Consider the following 23094-nt stretch of genomic DNA (forward strand, 5'->3'; position numbering starts at 1 on the left):
TAATGAACCTATGTTGCATTTTGTGTTATATATGAGGTCCAAAAAATGTTTTTTTTAAAAAAAAAAAAAAAAAAACCAAATTCGGATCGGATTTCGGATCGGATTGTAACCGGATCGGATTAAACCGATTTGGATTGGGGCCTCGGAAAACCGGTCAAATCCGGTTTGAAACCGGTTCGGATTATTGGCTTATTCGGATCGGCTATGACCTCGGAAAACCGGATCGGATCGGATCGGGTCTTTGTGCATCTCTACTCGACCTGATGTAGCCTTTGCTTTGAGCATGGTTAGCAGGTATCAGGGGAACCCTGGCAAGGCACACTGGACTGCGGTAAAGAATATCCTCCAGTACCCACGGAGGACTAAGGACTGGGTACTTACGCTCGGTGGGAGTGAAGACTTGAGAGTTGTAGGGTATAGTGATGCTAGCTTTCAGACTGATAGCGATAATTTCCGCTCTCAGTCAGGCTGGGTCTTTACCTTAAATGGAGGAGCAATTTCTTGGAAGAGTTCCAAGCAAGAGACAGTGGCTAATTCAACTTGCGAATCAGAGTATATAGCAGCTAGCGAGGCAGCAAAGGAGGCGATATGGCTGAAGAACTTCATTGGAGACCTTGGAGTTGTACCAGCTATTAAAGAGCCAATGGAAATTTTCTGTGATAGTGAAAGTGCAGTTGCCTTAGCCAAGGAACCAAGGGATCACGGGAGATCCAGACACATCGACAGAAAATACCATTTCATCAGACATCGAATAGAAGAAGGACTCCTCGTGGCAAAGAGGGTATCATCGGATGAGAATCCAGCAGATCCCCTCACGAAGGGACTGACTCGGGTTAAGCATCTCCAGCATGCTCGGAGCATAGGGCTGAAGGATGATATTAGATTTAGTAGTTAGATAACCTTGAAATTTGTAAAGTGTAATTGACATTAGATGATGAATAAAAGGTGTTTTATTTATGAGTAAAGTGTTGCTATCTCTTGTCGATCGTTTACTATATTTCTTTTGCATGTTTTGACTTCCAGAATAATTATGTTTGGTATATCATATTATTCGAACCTCCACAGTCGGTCATATGTCGGAAGTAGGTATGAATCAAGACTGTCACGATTGGTTGCAGAGGTCTAAGTTGTTGGACATGGCTACAACACTCATGAGTGCTCATAAGTTCTGAGCATTGGACTCAACCCACGCTCACTGGAATCACTTCATGGAATTTATCTCGAGTGATCGTGAGACGGTAATATCATATAAGTCTTCAAACCTAGAGATATGATTTGTTACTTATGAGTTGGTTATGCATTGATTGTACGTTAACGCATTGGTAACTCGATGTTATAAAACGTGCTTTTGTGTATAATTCAGTGAGTGGTAGAACAAACATATGAGTCGAAGTTTATCTGTTCCTTCTTGGATTAGAAGCTGATATCTGGGCCCCTCGATGATTTTGTTTTGACCTATGTACCGGGCCCGGTCAGAACTAAGTTGATGTGTTCAATTAAGTTCTTTGTCAAACAAATCGGAAATCGGGAAACAAACTGCTGGACAATAAGTAAGACATTGTTCCATGTATTTGTCCGGCTGATATCTAGAACAGAGGATTATATGATCACTTATCTTAAATGGCGTATCATCATCTTCTCAGTTCCGAGAGACCTTGAAAGAGCTACGATTGCCGATCGGTTCCTGAAGTATTGCAGTTATAGTTATTAGACTTATCCAAGTGGGAGACTGTTGGATAAGGTGTCTAAGTCCATAACTATTTCTGGTATGTACTTGACCCGACCCGGCATGGTCCATTTGGGTTGCATGGCACCATGCAATTGGATAAACTAAAATGAGAGAAATAACACTTATGGTTTATTAATATATTATAAGTTCTAATATATTAATAATATTATTTAATTAGTTTGATCAAGAATTAATTTAGAATTAATTAAGTGATCAAAAGATAACTAATTAAATATATGGGTAGATTATGTAAATCTTCCATATCTTATATAGTGGGCTAAGAGGCTCCATGGATTATCAAGTTGGGTTACACCCATAGGATGCTCCATGGATGCTCCATGGGAGTTACAAACCCATGGGTCATGGAAATGAAGAGTCATGACACATTAGGGTTTACATGGTGTAACCCTAGATGTGTCAACACTATATAAGAAACCCATTCTCCACCAAAATCGGCGACACTAAGAAACAAGAGGGCTAGAGCCGATTTTGCAAGTGTAAGATTCTCTCAAAGTTTACTCCTTTGCATTTGGTGTTGTGTGAAGCATTTGAGGCATCAGACTTGGGGTGCTAGGCTCACAAGGTTTCAAGGATCATAATCAACAACAAGGTAAGTTATTCTATCTTTCATTCAAGTTAAAAATGTTCCCCATGTATGCTAGATAGGAATATAACCTTGGAATTCAACTTTGCATGATTATTAGACAAACATAGATCCAAGGTTATTAGGGTTGCATGTACACTTAGGAAGTGTTAGAATGCTCAAAACCCATCAGCGTGGACCTCATTCAAACAAAAATTACTCTTCATTTCATAATGATGTAAAAAAATTCCCTATTAGGCCCCTTAGAATGCATAATGTTTTGGTCAAAAAATGATCAAGTAGAATTCAACCAAATTGTATGGGAGGTTGTGATGTTCGTGGTAAAATAAGTACAAAATGATGATCAAAGTGACACAAGTGAATTACAAGGAAAGCCCTTGATCCTTGATATGATCTCGGGCATAAAACCTTGGGAGATGATAATCATCACGTGCCTTGATGATTTTATTGATATGAGTCGTTGAATACAGAGATGACTGTATGAATGTAAGTATGAATGTCATAAGTAAACTAATCGTGTATGTAGTGTGCGAATTACATGTGTATTTATAGTCTAGCTTAAGTAACTAAATGTACGATATTTTCGGGATCATGTTGAACTGGTATTTGCAGGGTGCTTTGATTTGGTATTCCCAAGTTTTAAGCCTAGTTAGAGTGATTATTCGTTGTGCATAAGTCCTATGTTTACCATTTCTACACATATGAGAAATAAACAAGAAATATAGTCATTAAACTTGTTAAGAAAAATAATGGCGATGTTCAGGATCCTGATGTATATTCGGGATCCTAAGAGTCCTTTAAGATTTGAGATCCTGGATAGGTTTAAGGATCCTTAGATATCTTTGAGATCCGGGATCCTGGATAGGATTGAGGATTTTGGCCCTAACAATTGCCCCCAAATTAAACCTGCAAAATATTTGAATTAATTTCAAGTATTTAAAGTGTATAATTTAATTAACTAGAAATAAAGGATTTGAAATTCAAACTCTAACGGATAGAATTGTATCCGTCCAAAAGATACTATTATGTTGTCAAATCTCTTCTCTATCCTCTGCGATCCGCATAAATATGGGTTAATGGTTATTGGTCTTCCATTACTTCTTTGAGCTCTCTTTCAAACGTTACCGGTTATCTAGAAGGTAAATTTATTGCTCCTTTCTTCTCATCTTTCTTGTTTGATGATCATGGGTAAAAAGGCATTGCGTTTTTGCTCGAGCATCCTTTCTTTTCCCGACAACAACTTCCTCGGTCAAAAGATCCTTTCTTACGAGGGGACTTGCTCTTTTGATGATAACGACACTGAGTCCTTGAAATCGATCGGAGCTTTTCCTGTCGACGTCATTTTCAATCCTTTTGATGATAAGGCCCAACCTGACTTCGTCTCTCCTACTTGGGTTTGCTTTCATCCAAACTATGCATGTGATCCAAACTATGCTTGTGATCTGGAGGATCCTATTTTAGGTTGATCGATTGAATCAATCTAAGGATCTACACATGGGATTATTTGAGTTGGCCCATGTTTATGATCTCCAAACTTTTGGGTCTTCTCGTTTCCTTCTCAAAGTCAAAACAAATAAATCACATCTTATTTTGAAATTGAAACAAAATGATGGTTCTTCGAAAGAGAAACATTTCTTTATGAAACGTGAATCCATCCCCGACGGTGATCTCCTGCCAAGAAATTAGGTTTGAAAGGGTAGGATTTTATTTTATTTCGTTGAGGATCTGAAATTCACACTTCCTTGTTTCATATGTTTTGATGCAGCTTTCACGTCCGAGGATCTCGTCCCTGCTACTAAAGATATTGAGGAGAAGATTGGGAGTTTCCTTGCTTTTCCCGAGACCGAACGATCCTTCAAGTTTGAACAACCCAACTTTTAAGAGAGCATATATGTGACTGCCCCCATATCGAATGGTAAAGATCCTTTGTCTCTTTATTTTTTTATGAAGGATCCTGAACTTATTGAGTTCCTTTGTTATGTTTAGGATCCAAGGCTACATGCTCTAGTGCTTGGATAACCCTTGCTGATATCGAATCCGCCATGTCCGGCGGCCAACTTGTGGAGAAGACCTTATCTCCTCTTCCTCCAAAGAGAACCTCAATAGATCTGATCATCAAGACTCCAGGATCCCGGAAGAGGTAGTCGGCTGAGACCTTGGATTTAGAGAACCTTGGAGTGGATGAGGAACTGAGGAAGCTAATATTTTTCTTGCAATCTGTAAGTACCTTTGTGCTTTTTTGGTTGACTTCAGTTTACATACCATAGTCTTTTACAGGTTTCTGATCACGTTTCTCGATCTAATGAATATCTAAAGGTTAGGCTTGACCGGGTGGAACATGATGGAGATCGAAGAGGTGATCGCTGAGGTTAAGGACAGCGCCGCTGAAACCATCTGGGAGGCAAAGATCAAGTTGGCAGAGGATATGGAGAATGCAAGATCCTGGAACATGGCCGGTTGGCGTGAAACCCTGGCTAAGTTGACTAGAAAACATGTTAATACTGGTCAAGAACTTGAAGAGAAGAAGAAGAGATAGGAAAAAGAGACAAAGGATACCCAACTGGGGGTGATCAAACGTTGAATTAGGTTTGATAAAATTTAAAAACAATTTTAATTTTTTGGTCTGTAAACCAATATTTTCTTTTTTGTTGGGTTTGAGGGCAACCCCTTTTGATATTGATGCTTTGGTTTATCTCTTTTCTTGCGTGATTGATTTGGTTATAGAATCAAAATAGGTTTTCTTGAGGATCCCTAGACGATTAGGATCCTAAAGAGTTCAGGTTTTACAAGAACTCTTGGGATCATAATAATATGGAATAGCTAATCACTTGCTTAGAAGTTTGAAACAGTTAGGATCCTTAGTTAAAAAGGATAATCTTTTGATTATAACGTAGGACAATATTTTTATAATGATAATTTTTAGGAAATAAGGATAGATAGAACCTGATGATCCTTAGGTTTAGTTTTGACCTTATGAAGACTTTTGACTTAGGAGAAGTATTGTATGTCTTTTAGCTCCATGTGATCTTGAAGCTTGTATAGGAAGAGATCCCTCTTATGATAATCCAACTCAGGAATTTGCTGGGGAATATCCATACTTAGCTTTTGCTAGGGAAAATCCATACTTAGCTTTTGTTGGGGAAAATCCCAACTTAAGAAATACCGGGGAAAATCCCAACTTAAGATATTATGGAGAAGATCCCAACTTAGGTAATATTGGGAAAGATTCCACATAGCAATTCACCGGGGAAGATTTCAGCTTAGAGTTTTACTTAGGAAAATCCCAACTTAAGAAATATTGGGGAAGATCCCAACTTAAGAAATACTGGGGAAGATCCCAACTTAGGTTATACTAGGGAACATCCTAACTTAGATTATATCGGGGAAAATCCCAACTTTAGATAATAATTGGGGAAAATCCCAACTTTAGAGAATAACTGTGGAAAATCCCATAATGACTGGGGAAAATCCCATAATAGCTAGGGAAAATCCCACTTTAGATAATAACTGGGGAAATCCCATAACGACTGGAGAAAATACTATAATAACTGGGGAAAATCCTGACTCATAAAATAACATGATAATGTTATACACCTTAGAAAGTTACTAGGGAGGATTCCAACTTTGGATAACATGATAATGTTATAAACCTTAGATTTAAACTTTAGGATCTAACTTATGTTTAGAAATAAGAGGGTTGCCAAGTCACTAAATATGAGATGATCCCCTAATTCACATCCCATTGTCGAGATTTCGTGCGTCCAAGCGAGGTGTAGAAACCTTAACTCGAGTGAAAGTGGCCATTAACTCTTTAAACCTTGCTTCTTAACATATGTTCAGAAATAAGAGGGTTTCCAAGTCACTAAAGCATGAAATGATCCCCTTACTCACATCCCATAATAAGATATTATGCGTCCAAGCAGGGTGTAGAAACCTAAACACGGGTGAAAGAGGTTATTAACTCTTTAAACCTTAGAGAGGATTAAGTACCCTTTATCGGAGGAGAGATGATCAGTCTCTATTCATAGTGGCTAGGATCCTAGAGTTTTTGCATGTTGCAAACGTTAGCATGGGGTGGGCGTTAGCTTGGCTAACATCCCTCTGATGCTTAAGTTAGTAGTGTTCTTAGAATAAAAATAAACAAAGAAAGGAAATGAGGATAAGGCGTAGGTATCTACCTCGACTCGGTTGTGATGAATTACGACTAAATTTATTTACATAAAGTACGCTTCAAGGTGTATAACATTTCCGGATCTTGGCAAGATGCTTCCTTCTAGGGTAGCTAGCCAATATACCCATTTTCTACTTCTAAATGAATGATATAAGCATCACACTTCTGACCTTGTAGGAAGGCATCTTTCTTCATGGTTGGCCAATAGTATCATGTTCTTAACACTTTATAACATAAGGATCAACCCCTAGCGTGGTTGCCATAATCCCCTTTATGTATGTCTTTTATAACTTCTGTAGCTTTGTGATCTTCCAAAAATCTAGATATGGACCTACCATGGATTTCATGTATAATTACCCTTGGATCATCACAAAGCGTGAGATCCTCATCTTGAATGCTCTGTTCCTTTTCTCTTCTTTTGGAATCATGCGATTTTGGATATATTAAAAAATGGGGTGGATCCAGGATCTTGAACTTTGTGGTGAATCCCAAATATTAGGATCCGGACTCTGATTATTAGGATCGTGAATATCCTAAGTTGGCTAATTCGTCTGCCTTGGCCTTATCTTCTCTAGGAACTTGATTCATACTAAAAGGTTCAAATTCGGAGGCTAATATTTTAAGAATTTGAAGTTATAGTGCTAGTCTTTCACCTTTAACTGCATAGGATCCATTAAAACGGTTAGTTATTAATAACGAATCAACATATACCTGAAGATCCTTGGGTAGTTGTACTCCCATGATCAGTGCTTCATACTCTGCTTCATTGTTAGTTGCATTGAGTTCACAACTAACTGCCTGGGGTAGGATGTCCCTTTGTGGCGATTTTAGTATGATCCCGAGGCATGTTCCTATGAAGTTGGATCTCCATCAATAAAGAGTGTCCATTTTCTCATGTTTTCTTCTTCCAGAAGTTGTCGAGTTTCTAATTCTACTTCAGGTTGTGGATCAATACTAAAGTTAACCACAAAATATGCTAGTGCTTGGCTCATACTTAATGTCATATATGTTGCACTTTAACGACCACTTAGCCATTCTACCTGACATTTATGGTTTTCTCATATGATTATTAATACAATAGTTAGTTTTTACATGTATAGTATGAGTTTCAAAATAAAGTCTTAATTTGGTAGAGGTTATAACTTAGTGCGAGTATTACTTTTTCGGGATGAGAATACCTTGTTTTAGGATACAAGAGACTTTTAATTACATAGTGAATAGGATGTTGGTCTCTGTTAAGATCCTTGGCTAAAAAAAACACTTACAACATTAGAGGATACTGAAGGGTAGAGAATGAGTGGTTCCGCATCTAATGGTTTTACCAATAGGGATGTTGAATTTAAATATCTTTTAAGTTCCTGGAGAGCATCTTCGTGCTCCTTGGTCCATTCAAACCTTTTATTTTTCTTCAAGATGTCGTAGAAAGGTTTGCATCTTTCTGAGGATCTTGAGATGAACCTGTTTAGGGCCGCCACTCTTCCTGTTAATCTTTGAATATCTTTTGTCGAGGATAGGGATCTTGGATCAATGATGGCCTTGATTTCTCAGGACTTGCTTCTATTCCTCTTTTAGTCGCCATGTACCTAAGGAACTTGCCGATCTAATTCTAAAGTGACACGTGGAGGGATTCAACTTCATGTTATACTTGTCCAGTATGTCGAATGCTTTTTTAAGATCCTTGAGATGATCTTCAGCTTTCTTTGACTTGACCATCATGTCATCGATGAATGCAACTGTATTTTTAATAGAAAATAGAATGGCAGTATAACAATATATACCTTTGGGGTTATGAATTCCATACGCTCTTGTTTAGATGGTACCATTTGGGTTTTTTGGAACCCTACTGATGCATCCATAAACGTTAATAATTCATGACCATTTGTAGTGTCTATCATGGAGTCTATGTGTGGTAGAGGGAAAGTATCCCTAAGGAAAGCCTTGTTAAGATCCGTATAGCCCACACATACTCACTATTTGTCGTTCTTCTTTTGTACGACGACCACATTGGCTAGTCACCTTGGGAATTTCACTTCCTGGATCATCCCTGTCTTAATTAGCTTTTCCACTTCTTCTTGGATGATCTCGTTTCTCTCGGGCGCGAACTTCCTTCGGTTTTGGTGTATTGGTCTGAAAGAAGGATCAATGTTAAGTTTAGGAGTTATAATATTTTTGTCTATACCTGCCATGTCCTCATGATTCCATGTAAATGGATTGCTTCTAGCTTTGAGGAACTTTATTAGTTCTTGTTTGGTTTGTTTAGGCATTGAGGATCCTATGAGAACTTTGGCTCTAGGATCCTCAAGGTTCAGGGGCACCTCCTTTACATTTTCTCTTTTGTTTCTAGCATACCTCATGCCCCTTACTTTAATTGTTATGCTTTTTGTGGTATTGTTGAAGATTTCATCGAGGTCTTGTAGCACTCCTTGGATTCTTGTTGATCTCCTATGATTTCACTGTGTGTCACAACCCTAAAAATTTTATATTATAAGGTCAAACACATCAACTTAAGGTCAAACTTATGGGTTCCTAGACCTAGTATAAGTCAGGATTGTGTGTTAGGAAATGAACCACATAAGAACCAAGAGCCTAGAACAACATTCGAGCCATAAAACCTCAACAAGTGAGGTTCACGGCCAAGAAGGATGTTCACGGCCATGAACCCTTCTTAGGCCGTGAACTCATGCTATATGTATGAGTTTTAGCCACTTTTCCTTCAGTTCTTCTTTCCTTGGCCGCAATCAATCCATTCTCTCTCATGTATCATCCTCAAGAACACTCTTTTCTTCCCTTAAACACCCCTTTTTCCTTTGCTACTCCTTAGAAGCTTACTAGGATCTTCAAACACTTGCCAAAACACCAAGATCTTCAAGTGTTCTTCACCATTTCTGGGCCGTGAACCCTCCCAAGGCCGTGAACCCTTCATGTGGGTCGTGAACCATTCATCATTTTGGCCGTGAACCTTCATTTGGTCCGTGAACACTCATGTGTTCTTGGGCCGTGAACACCCCATAGGGCTGTGAACACATCAAGCCCAACCGTGAACTCCATTTCGGCCTTCCAACTTGCTTCTAACACTCCTTTGGTGAGTTATGATTGCATCCAAGGTTGTTTCTCAATCACCTTTGTAGTTAGAATCACTAATTGCATGCCTATATGTATCATTATATGTCATTTAGGACTCGTATGTGCTTCGGAATTTCACTCGTGGAACTTATCATCCTTATTCGAATCTTCAATTAAATCACCCACATAAGGTGAGTTCATACCCCTACAATTACACTTTTAAATGCTTTTAAATGTTTTAGGGGGGGGGGGGGAATACAAGTAGAACACAATGAAATTGTGTTAACCATTTACATGTGAAAACAATATCCAAAATGATTTCTTATACTCAAAAACTTGTTAAAACTCTTTTAAATTATTGCAGACTTCTTTTATATCAAATCATATTCGTCTTTCTATTTACGTATAAGTATGCTTTAACAGACTTAAGACTATTTCTAGATACCTTGACTCTTGTTCCTTGTTTGGTTGTGGGCTTGGGGTAGGATCACTAGTTCGGATGTCGGCTAAATCATAGTTATACTTATTAAATACATATATGAATATTAAACCCATTTTTAAAGTACATACTTAACTTAGTTGCTTATGGTGTGTAATTGAGTCTTTTCTTCAAATCAGTAACAGTCAAACAATCATGCTAGTAAACTATAAAAGGTATATTTTAGAGGATTACTACTTACTACTTCTAGATCAGTGAAACTTACATGAGTCAGTTCTTACATGAGTCAGTTCATACACGAGTCAGTTCATACATACTATAACTAGAACATGAAGGAACATACATACTATAACTAGAACAGGAAGGAACATATATACTATAACAAGAACAAAATAACAATAATGTGAGCCACTACTTCATGGAATAGCAATATACTTGTTGTGTCATGTTTTGTAACCAGAGTCTCCTGGAGGGAGAGCGTGAGTTTGTGTATAGATCTATACAGGATGGACCATCCTACACCTTGCTGCTAGCTACAGTGGGACCTGCAGGTCTACAGGTGACAAATGTCATACCATCTTCGACGTCTTAAGATTGTCGTGTTTTATACTAGTCAATCAAGCATTATTATAACTTAATCACATTTTTTTACCTTAATTAATACTTTGGTTTTAAGGTCATTAGTGTTTTAAAAGGGGTACATCTACAAAGTACCGGTTAGTAATAAATAAAACATAGCAATACATAAAACACACAACAGTATTGTCTAAGGCGTATAAAGCACGGGATTTCACAACTTCTAGTGGTCTTCCTATACAATAGAACTACGTCACATAACTTTCCTAGTAACATGAACATACAGTCGAAAGGGGCCTATAATGCTAACTTTATGATTCCTCGGTGGATACATTAGGGTTATATATTAATCATATCCGACAGGCAGTAGGATGTGTGCTTTCCGCTTCATTTCATGTTCCTTGTTGGGTTAAGTACCAAATGAATACGTCAGGGTTATATACAATGAAGATCTAACAAACAATGGGATGTGTGACTTCCGGCTCATTTCCTATTCCTTGTTTGGTTGTGGGCTTAGGGCAGATTCACACAATCGATTGTCTGTTTACTCTAAATTGTATATAACTTGTATCCATTTAGTACTCATAGAAGGAATTGTAGAGTCATTTTTACTTATCATTCATCACATCAGAAAATATAGGATTTTCTGGAGGAACATGCGAACTTTTCTAAAAGAACTTATAGTATACTTTTTATAACTAAAATACTTATGAACTCACCAGCTTAAATGCTGATCTACTCTTTCAAAATAACTTGTATTCTCAGGAAACTAGTAGACAGGTACGCGCACCGGGATTCAGAAGATGGAGCATAGTAGCTTCATGTCTTTGTTTTGATATTTACTTTTAGATTCAATCTTTTGTGAATCTAATACATTGTAAACACTTTAGTATTAATGCAATGGTTATTTGTTACTTTGATTACTATGATGCATGTGTTGTGATACTGAGCATGACGTCCTCCGCCCCCGAATGTTTCCGCCGTTCCGGTTTGAGGATCCTCTATCGACAAGGATCCTTCTAACGAAATGGTTGGCTATGTAAAGTGTGATCACCAATCCATCATGATGGGAATCCTGGATATCTTCTTCGTCCGTCTCATCGAAGGTTATCTACTTTTCGTTTGTGAGTAAGGCTTTCTTTCATGGTTTTTCTTCTTTTTCTGCTTTTGACACCTTGGCATGCCTTTTTGCTGTAGAATAAGGGATACCATAAATGTCAGATCCTCCAGAGATTACATTGATTACCTTGGTGTCAGCAAGAGGGGATCCTGACTTATCGAGGATATTTTGAGGATCCTGATCGTTCTATTTGGATCTTTCCTTTCTTCTTCCAAGGATCTCTTTGAGTTATCCTTTGCCTAAGAGGTAGTTGATCTCTTTCCTGAGAGCTATGCAATCCTCCATGACATGACCAAAGCCTTCCTGGTATGCACACCATTTGGATTTATCCTTCCAACCAGTGGACTTTTATCCCTTTCTTAGCTACCTTGCTTTGTCGCCAAGATCACACATAACAAATAGTAGACCTGAAACATCCACAGAAAAGCAATATTCAGTGGGCTTTGGAAATTCATCTTCATCCTTTTCATCTTAAAGGGAATTGACCCTATGATGATCGGGTTTGGAATATGGTTTCGACTTATAGAATCTTTGTGCCGACGAGTCGGCATTCCTATTGGGATTGTCGTATGATCTTGGGGGTTTCTCCTCTTTTTGATCTCCTTATCTTCTTCCAGGCGGATGAATCTTAATGCTCTGCTTCAGACCTCATCCATTCTTTTGCATGGGGTCATCACAAGGTCTTCAGAGAAATGAAAGTCCTTCTTTAAACCCATTTTAAAGGCTTCAACTGTACTTGCCATATCGATGTTGGGGAATTTTCCCTGCCAAACCTGTTCAAAAAGGTCCTAAGGGATTCCTTAGGATCCTGACCCACTCGATAAAGATCACTAGTGATCTTTCGAATGTTCTGCTACAAGAAAATTGATTGTTAAATAAGTTAGCAAAGTAATAGAGTAAGGGGGAACATTAAGAATCCATTTTAAGGCTGATATTGTGAGGTTCGAACAAAAACCCTTGCACAAGCAAGCTTCTTTCAAGTGTGTGGGAATGTGGATGATCTCCATTCTTTCTTTGTATTGTGCCACATATTCCTCAGGATCCGCGGTTCCGTCGTAAGGCTTCATGTTGGGAGTTTGGAAGCGCTTTGGGACCTTAGTTTCTTCTATCGCAGGAGCGAATCTTGAGACCCTGCTGCTTGTGGGCGATACTTCTGGTATAGGTTGGACCACTCTGGATACACTTGAGATCATCTGCCTTAACTACTGAAGTTCCTTGGCCATGATCGGGGTCATTCATGTATGAAGGTCCATAGAGTTAGTATTAACCTAGTTGCTTGTGGGAGATATCAAGGAGCGAATCTTGAGATCATGTTGCTTGTGGGCGATATTTTATCAATCTATTTTCATTGTCTATCTAATAAACTCGTGGTTTCTACGGGTCTCTAACCTAGATGATAAATAAACAAACAAAGTATTATTCTATAAAGTTACACTTAAATTAAATACATGAGTTAAATATAGATATATTGTTAAATAAAATTGTATATAACTATGCCATTTCGTTTAATATGGTATAAAATGGAACATCTTTCTTTTTAAAAATTTGTTTATACAACAAAATACCTTAAAATATAATTATAAAAAAATATTTTTAGTTATTTAAAAAATAAAAGAAAAAAATTAATAGATTTTTTTAAAAATAAATTTGATATTATTGAAGCATATATAAATAAAAAATAGTTTGTAATTATATTATATCATTAGGTGTGAGCCTCATGTATTACATGAGTTCATTTTAAAAAAATATTAAATATAAAATTTTAACAATTTGAGAAGTTTGAATTCATAAGAAAAATGAGAAAAATTTTGAATTATTAAAACTAATGAGATTTTAATACATTGAATACATTACATATATAAACTTCTTCTAATAAATACATTACATATATATTACCTTACATATTAAATGTGGAATTTTAATTTAATAAATTCAAAAATACAATAAAATGACAAGTGGAAAATAGAAAATTTCTAAAATTCTAGAAAATGTCATGTGTCCAAATGAAGGAGAAGACGACATGTGGCAAAAAAGATTTTGATTTATTAGGGAGGATTTCATTATTTCATTCTTGAATAAATAAAAAAATATTCTCCGTATAATGAAAATCAATATAAAGGAATGAATCATATTCCTTAAGTAATGCTCAATTTATTTATTTCTAACAATCAAATAAGATTTTTACATTATACCAAAATATTTGTTCTTCTTCTCACCTTAATTACCAACTACCAAATACTATCTAAGGCTATACAAGCCATTTTCATGCATAGGGATCCAACGTAGAGGCGATGTTCACCTTACTAACATTTGTGGGGGGGGGGGGGTGTGAACATGAAGAGAGAGAGAGAAAGATTTTTAAGACCACCCCACTCTATAACACATTTACTATGCTTTGATGTGGTGTTCACTAGTAAAACACCACCTCAAAGCATAGTAAATGTGTTTGGGCGGAGGGGGGGGGGGGTAAACATATAGAGAGAGAGAGAGAGAGAGAGATTTTTAAGACCACCCCACTTTATAACACATTTACTATGCTTTGAGGTGGTGTTTACTAGTGAACACCACCTCAAAGCATAGTAAATGTGTTATAGAGTGGGGTGGTCTTAAATCTCTCTCTCTCTCTCTCTCTCTCTCTCTTCATGTTCACCCCCCTCCCCCCAATGCTAGTAAACATGTTGTGACTACATTGATGATGTGGCATGCTCTTCATTACTTTTTCACCGATGATGATACTGGATAACCTAAGAGTCATCTATCGGTGTGTAACCCCATGAGATGAGGTGAGTTATTAACGACTTATCCGTATCAAAACTTTTGGAAATGGATGAATGTTGTATTACTTTATTAAGGTAAAGAAGAGAAAAAGAAAAGTTATACTATATTTAGAGTTATATCTATAAAACAACATATATTTTGGATTTTTTCTATTTAGATTTAACCTTTTTATTTTTAGAAAAAAGATCATATTTAAAAAAAAATAGGTTTAATCTTTTTAGCGGGTTTATAGGTAATTGACAAATTTTTTGCAGATAAAAATCTAATAAAATCCACATATTTGACAAAAAAAAAATTATACTAAATTTTTGGTTTTGGTTCATAATTTTCATTTTTATTATTGTTTCTTGTTGTTTATTTTTATAACGTTAATGATGGAGAAAGATTGTATGAATATTTGCTAATTTGAAAACTATAATGTCTCAACTTTAACTAGAATGGAATGTATCACAAATGACAACGTGTTTGCTAAAGATTTTAAGTCTGCTAATTTGTTAAAAATGCTATTTTTAATGTGCTTATCAATGAACGAAAAAATAATTAAATTTTAGATGAATCTAATAAGATCGATGGATATCATTTAATTAAAGATAATAATCTACAATTGACGTGAGTATGATTTTGCCTTTTTTTTTTCGTGCAATCCATGTGCCACTTTCCCATGGTAGCCACCCACCACTCCACCAGCAATATGCTACTGCAAATTTGTTTTGAGATGGTGATATTGATATTTTGAATTTAAAATGATTCATGGAGTTAAAGTATTTTCTATTAAACATTATTATTTAAAAACTTTAAGATTGCTTTTTATTATTGAAGATGAAATTTTGGTGAATCACTTTTTCAACTATTTGTGAAACACTAACTATTATTAGTCTTTTATAGGGTTTTTGTCATTTTTGGTCACTTGACTTTTGGTTTTGTGCTCATTTGATCACTTAATTCTTTTTAAGTTTTAAAATGTCATCAAACTTTTGGTTTTGTGCTCATTTAGTCACTTAACTTTTATTTTGGAAATAAAAAAAAAATTCTAAAATGCAAATTAAATGGAAAATTTCGAAAAAATAAAAAGACAAAACTGCACAAATGGTCCCTGTGGTTTGCTCAAAATTGTCACTTTGGTCCAAAAAAGTTTTGACTAGCACCACAGGTCCAAAGTTTTCATTTTGTTGCGAGTTTGGTCCAGTTTTTTATAAACCTTTTCATGATGACTATTTTGCCCTTATATTTTTCTTTTTCAGTTTTTTTATTATATAAATATTTATTTTGATTAAAAGAAAAAATAAAAAAAACAAAATTTTCATTTTCTATTTTATTTTTATAATTTTTTATAACAAAATAAAAAAATAAAAATGAAATCTCTCTCTCTCTTCCAACACCACACACTACCCTTATACCTCCCTCACTGGATCGAAAACCACTCCACCAACATACCTCAGACCTTCTTCACTCCCTTCCATCCTTTTTCTCGTCCATTTTCTTCCAAGAAACACAAAGGAAAACGTGGCACCCACCACTCGTCACCCCACTGCCACCTTCTGCCATCGTGTACCACCATTTCACAACCCATTACCCCTCCTTCTTCCGGTGACACAACAACCCCCAAGCAACCCTCCAACATGCTGCCTTACCTCTTCCCTCTTCCCCTCCGACGATCACTGCCAACATAAGCAAAAAGGAAGCAGTGGATAGACTGTCGGGCAACCTCCTGCCACCGTAGAGCTGCTCTTGGTCACCACCATCGACCACCTCTGTTATGCTTCTGCTGCTACTACGTAAGAATAACAATGAGAGGTTGAAGCCGCCGACAATATTAGGTTTAGGAGGAGAGGTACGTTACTCATGTCATCTGAATTTCGAGTTGCAGGTATGCTATCATTGTTGCTCCAATTGAGGGTTTTCGAGCCCTAATCACACCTAAATCAAAATTGTCGGGGCAAGCTTCAATATATGGTAAAATCACACCGCAAAGAGAGGGTAATTCGAACCCTAGATGGATGAAGCAGGAAATGACGAGGGAGCTGTTTGGGAATCGAAACAGGAGGCAAAGCGGAAGATGCTTGACTACCTTTCTTCTTCGGTGAATAAAGAAACATAGCTGCTTGTGATCGGGACTGTTTCAGCGGAGATCGACCCTGATCAGAGGGTGTTTGGGTTCGCCAGTCGACACACGAGGGAGAGGTTGGATAGCTTGATCGGAGGCAGCAGCCTCCGGTCTCTGTTTTGGGTTTCTCGACGAGTGAAAGAAAAACGAGAGAGAGAGAGAGAGAGAGAGAGAGAGAGAAAGATAGAGAAAAAGATTCTTTTTATTTTTCTTTTAATTAGAAAAAACATTTAAATAAATAAAAAAACAGAAAAAGAAAATAACAAGGGTAAATCCGTCATTTTAAATATTTTTAAATCAAATTGGACCAAACTCGCAACAAAATGAAAACTTTGGACCTGTAGTGCTAGTCAAAACTTTTTTGGACCAAAGTGACAATTTTGAGCAAACCACAGGGACCATTTGTGCAGTTTAGTCAAATAAAAATACAAATTAACTTCGACACTTTTTTATTAAAAACATTTACAGTTGTTTTTACATTATATGAAAAAAATTAATTGTTAGAATATATTTTAATATTCTATTACATATAACACTATCAATATTTAAATAGAATTGGTATAATATTATAATATTCTACTATAATTATTAAAATATTCTAATAATCTACTAGAATAGTTAGAATATACAATATATTCAACTACAATATTACACAATATTAAAATTATGTTAGAATATTTCATGTATACAAACAAAAAAAATGGTAATTTTTTTATTTTGGATAAATAAATGACGAAAATAATACTTAAATTTTCTTTTTAGAATTTTCCATTTATTTTGCATTTTATAATTATTTTTTTATTTTTTATCTCTAAAATGAATGGCTAGGATTTGGTCCTTATGTCTCACAAAAAATCATGCTCTCAAATGAATATATATATATATATATATATATATATATATATATATATATATATATATATATATATATATATATATATATATATATATATATAGTGAGAACTAGGTAAACAATAGGAACTTAAAAACATTTTTTCTACATAATATTTTTAAAAAAATACTAAAATTCATCATTTACTGCATCTAAGAGGCTGTTTGGTAGCATCTGGATTATTCATATTTGAATGATGCATATGCCTTGGATGATGTAGTGGCTTTGTATAAATCTGTATCTAAATGATAAATTGATGTTTGGTCACACATCTGAATGTTTGTTTCTTAATGGTGAAAATGATCATTTTAACCCTCTTAACTATTTGTTACTGTTTGGTTAGACATCTGAACGAATGTGCTAAATGGTAGCGAATTTGTAAGTAATTATAAATAAAATATAAAACGTCATATAAAATACAAATTAAACATAAAACAAAATCCAAATTAAATTTTATACAACATCCAAATTAAACATCATACAACATCCAAATTAAACATAATCCAAAGCATACAACTTTAAATTAATTGATTAGCAATCTCGTTACGCAAATTAGCCATATATTCAGTGTCTTGGATATCCCATTGAATGTGGTGTACGTTTTGGTCATCACTTCCTCCACTTTCTACTTCACCAGTAAACATAGTGTCCTCTTTAAAGTCCATAAATAATTGATCACGAATTTTACATTTCCTTATAAAATTATGGGCTGCAAAACAAGCAAACACTATGTCTCTTTGTATTGGAAAATGATAAGGAGTCATTTGCTTTAGGATTAGCAATCTCGCCTTCAAAACTCCACAAGCGCACTCAATAGCATATCTGAGTTGTGCGTGAGAATGGTTGAACTTTTCCTCCTTAGTTAATGCACGTTGTCTTTGGAAATTGGCTAACCAATATCTCGTATTGTGGTAGGGAGTCATAAATCCACGAGTGTTGGTGTATGCGACATCACAAAGGTAATATATGTTTGTAAACGTGAATTTTGCAATTGTTATATGAAAAATAGATGATGTATTTAATAATCAAAGTTAATAAAAAATTACAAACCTGGTGGAGGAAATGGAAAATCTAAAGTTGGGTTAAATACAACTTCTTTTAGAACTCGTGAATCATGTGCTATGCCCTCCCAACTGGCCACTACAAACGTGAATATCATATCAAATTATAAATTCCAAAAACATTTTGATAGCATTCACCTTTTCTTATTCCCCTATAACGAGTTCGTTGATCAACGGGCATGACTACATGTACAAGAGTTCCATCTAACACACCTATCGCTTCCGAAAATATTTATTTCAACCTTTTATGTCGTCTTGATGTGTTTGCAGTTGCATTAGAAGATGTTGGCGTAATAATTTCTCTTGCAAGATTCATCATCACATTTAGAACCTCATGAAAACACCTATGAATTGTTTCTGGTGAATGTTGAAATCCGCGTTTAACCATTCGAAACCACTCATTGTGTCCGATGACTGTCAGAAACATAGCTAACTTTTCTTCAACGCTTATTGACCGACTACTTTACAACCTTTTTTTAAATGGTTTCATAGTAGTACATATGCTTCCCGTGAAAGATGCATCAGCTCATGACATTGTAAAGAAGATCTATGCAACAATTCTTGCGTAAAAGCATGACCGGTCAATGTCGAATTCAAGTCGCTTATCCTTTCTATTTTTGTCGAAGCTAAAAACATCCAATACCAGGAAAGAAACATGAAATACACAATATCATCATCGATATCCATAAATCACTTGTCAAGCAAAATATAAAATTCAACATTTTAAAAACATAACGTCAAACAACATATAAAATCCAACATTTTAAGAACATAACGTCAAAGTCAAACAACATATGAAATTTAACCTTTTAAACACAATAACAACAAACATCAAAATAACATCCTAAAAAAGTTCAACATTTTAAATCCATAATGACACACATCAAATAAAATCCTAAAAAAGTTCAACATTTTAAACACCATAACAAAAAACATCAAATAAAATCCTACAAAAAACCATCACATCAAGCCATACTTTGATCTGGCATTCTTTAACCACATGTCACAAGCTTCCGTTGGAAGAAATAACCAAAATTTTCTAAGATCGACACTTTCACCAAAATTCAAAACAGTCGTTTGGTATCTTGGATCGAATATTCCCCATTCCATTTTCACAAAATTTTCCATACATGATGTCATATCATGCTCTTTATGTTTCTCCACTAACATCCTTTTAACTTTGCTAATTCCATCATTGACTTTAATGATCTTTGCATTGATTTGTGCTTTTCCTTTTCCTTTAGCTCCTTTGTTTTTGGAAACACTAGAGGTTCCTTCATTTGGACTTTCGGGTAAAGTCATACTTTCCATGTGAGTTAAATTAATACCATCAAAGTCACTGAAATTAATGTTGGGCAAGTCATAAGAAGGATGAGGAAGTGTATAAGATGGCCCCCAGCCATGAATTCCAGTCATAGTCGACCCATCAAACAACTGAACACAAAGATCGGGGTACAATAGTGGAGAAGTTCTCAAAGTTTTCTATCATTATGTTCGACTGGTTGAAAATATTATAAATATTATAAAATAATATAAAATATTACTTCTTATCAAAAATCACAATACCTTGATCTCTAGTTTCCCTTCGTCTTCTTCCATGTTAAACGTGTTAGTTATAGGGTTATAAACGTTGTCTGTTTTGCTTTTTAATTTCAACCAAGCACCAAACATTGGTTTTAGGTGGTCATATCGGTTTTTCATCTGCTTCTGATCAACTACAAAATTGTATTTTGTTTTCAATCTTTCAGCTACATTCTTCCATGAGCTTACTTTCAAACTACCCCCTTCACGTCCGTAGGTTGTAATTTTGTAACGTACCATTTTCACAACAAAAAAAATTTCATTTTATTTAAGTAAAGCTTCCCATTTATAAATCCATTGTGAAGTAAACTGTTTATTCCAAATACATTTATTAAAAATCAAAGTAATATTAAAGCGTGAAATCTTCATTGTTGTTGATGAATGTGTACAGTCACGCCTTCGCCTTCCCATGACGACCGATGATTCCTGAAAAAGTAAACAACTGAGGAAGCACAAAGCTTAGTAAGTTTCCCCTAAAATACCCCATACGATAAACATAAAAGCAAGCATCGGGTTCACTCAACCATCAGGCTGGAATACCCAGGGTTTGTTGGCCTACCACCTCAACCCAACCGCTCCTCCAAAGACTTCGTGCCTTCGGCTTACAGCCGACCCGCACCGGGTATCTTGGCCTATAGCACAAAGCAGGAGCGCCTCAACTCGCTACCACCATATGTCGACTTATAAACAATCAAGGATCAAGTAGGCACATAATATAGGAAAACATCAATCATACAACTCACTACCGCCTACTAGTCCTCTCACAGCATATTGTCCCGGTACCAACTAACCTCCATGAAATACGTAACCGTAAGTAACCAGAGGTGAGATAGCCACCCGAATAGATGATCCTACTCTAGAGCCACAACCAAACGAGGAACAGGCAAGAAAGCGTAGATCAAGAGTTCTCAGGCTATCCTACATGACCACATACAGTCCCTAAGGCACCCCACTAGATGATGACCAACAAGTATAGGTAGACATACACATCTACTGATCACTACCATATAGCAACTTCCTAAATACCAGGATACAGATCTAACATACAACATAGCAACGTAACAACTACCAGGAAACAGATCTTACAGGTCACTACGACATAGAAACATACCAACTACCAGGATACAGATCTAATATGTCACTACAACATAACAACATACAAAATACTAACAATCCAAGGAATACATAACCTCATATACTCAGAGGTGAGATAGACACCCGGACAGGTGATCCTACTCTGGTACCACAACCAAACAAGGAACAGGAAAAAAATCCTATATCAAGAGTCCTCATTCTATCCTACATGACTATATACAGTCCCTATGGCATCCTTCTACTAAAGATAACCAAAAACAGTGGTTCGGCATTGGTGCCTTCGACCCATGGGTACAATGAGGCGAAACTCACCTGAATCGAAGAACCTTGAAAGACTGCGATATGCTCACTTTTGTACTGCTTGCTTCCGTGAATCCACTAACACAAGAACCAGATAAAATCTTAATCAATCGCCCAAAATCCTCAAGTTTGACCCAAGGTCAAACTTGGTCAAAAAGTTAACGGTCAGCGGAAGTCATAAAAGTCAAACTCCAAGGAAGTTGAGTATGCCCAACGTACTCAACGTATGCCCAGCGTACGCAGCCTAACCCCACTCCTTCATGAAGCACTTAATTCCTTAGGACATTTCACCCAAACTTAGATCTAGCCTCAAAACATTGTCTTAAGTCATAAAGTTTCCACCTTTATGACTTTCCATGGCTAGGGAAGATCCAAAAGCTAAAACCCTAACTTATTAATCCATTAAGACATCATAACTCTTGCTTGGAAGGGATAGAAGCACCAAGATCACATTTTTATGGTTCCTAATAGCTCCATAATGGATTAAGTTTCCAACTTTATCCATTAGAATGGTCACAACAAACAAGATCTAGTCTTTAGGTCTTAAAGGGACCAACAATGCATCTTTTTCAACTTAATCCATTAAGTCCAAGTCTCCAACCTTCAGATCTGAAACAATATGATGTTTAGATGGATAAAGTTTCCAACTTTATCCATAACAAGGTCACAAACTTTCGAGATCTAAATTTATGCACTTAAAGTGACCAAATCTCATAACAACCAAAACTAGCTAGATCTAACAATTTCATCATCAAGATTCAAACTTTATACCTCCAAAAGAAAGATCAAGGTGAACAAGGTCTAGATCTACAAGCTCCAATGCAACCAACACTTCTTAAATGAGTTCCTTCTTCTCCAAGGTGCACCAAGGACACTCCAAACCACTTAAAAACACATTCTTTTTGCTCACAAGGCTCAAACTAGGGTTAGGGTTAGGTGGAGGCTGAGAATGGAATGAGTTTGGGGAAGTTAAGGAGCTTAAATAGGGCTCAAACTACGAAAATAGGGTTTGGGCACTGATTGCATACACCCAACATAATTATGGTACGCCCTATTACGCGCATCGTACTCCCCGTACGCCCAGCATACGCGGCTAACCCAAAAATCGTCTAACTTCAAACGGTCGTAACTTCTTCGTTCCAACTCCGTTTTCGACGTTCTTTATATCCACGAAAAGGTATTGAGGAGCTCTACAACCCTATCTAAATATCTTGGACTAGAAACTTCTCAAAACACAATTCAAGAACACGGCTTATGACTTTTTCCATTCTACCCTTCAGCCCAAAACACAATTCAAAGGTTTAGATCTCATAACCATCTCTGCCTCCTTCCAAAAGGTCTAGACATTTCCTCCTTAAGGCCCAAATCCTTTAGACTATCGACTTATGGCCCACGGCGCTGAAATAAGAAATGACGGGAAACAAGATGTTACAACTTTCATGAAAACAAGCTTCAAGAAATGTTATTTTCAACACCTTCTATCTGCTTCCAATTAATTATAGACCTTTTTGTCCCATTTGTGCCATGTCTAGTATTCAAAGTTCAACAAGAACATGTTTCAGCAACAAAATCCAGCAACAG

This window comes from Lactuca virosa, chromosome 6 (genome assembly GCF_052849685.1).
Source record: "Lactuca virosa cultivar CGN04683 chromosome 6, Lactuca_virosa_CGN04683_v6, whole genome shotgun sequence".
NCBI lineage: Eukaryota > Viridiplantae > Streptophyta > Magnoliopsida > Asterales > Asteraceae > Lactuca > Lactuca virosa.